Below are 498 nucleotides of genomic sequence, written 5' to 3'. Positions count from 1 at the left end.
GTGTGACTAGTGTGCTGGGCATTTGCTTTTCAACAATTTGAGTAGTTGACATGTAAATATTTTCTCAAGAATATTTAAAACCATGCTGTTTCTGTCATTATAGAGTCACAAACAAAATTATACAAAATTATAAGAAATATTTTGAACATTATCTTTAAAATTCTATATTTTGAAATTTTAAAAGTTGTTTATTAACTGTCAAGAGCTATGGAGTATGAGATAAAATTTTTTGATATGTAAAGTAAATGTTTGTGTAAAAAGGTAAAAATAATTAAATAAAAATTAAAAAATCAAATACTGTTCATATTCATACTTAGAGATTTTTTGGTATGAGAGAAAATTAATACTTTTTTATGCTTTTAGATAATTTTTTCTATCTTTTTATACCAAATTAAATTGAGGGGCTATCAGGTAGCATGGTGGTTGGGACACTGGACACTCCTATATGGCTGACTATGGTTCGAGTCCCAGACCTGGTGGCTTGCTTTCTCATTCCTG

This window comes from Tupaia chinensis, unplaced genomic scaffold (assembly GCF_000334495.1).
Source record: "Tupaia chinensis unplaced genomic scaffold, TupChi_1.0 Scaffold143663_1, whole genome shotgun sequence".
NCBI lineage: Eukaryota > Metazoa > Chordata > Mammalia > Scandentia > Tupaiidae > Tupaia > Tupaia belangeri.
The sequence above is the reverse complement of the archived record's forward strand: the minus strand, read 5'-3'. Positions refer to the sequence as shown.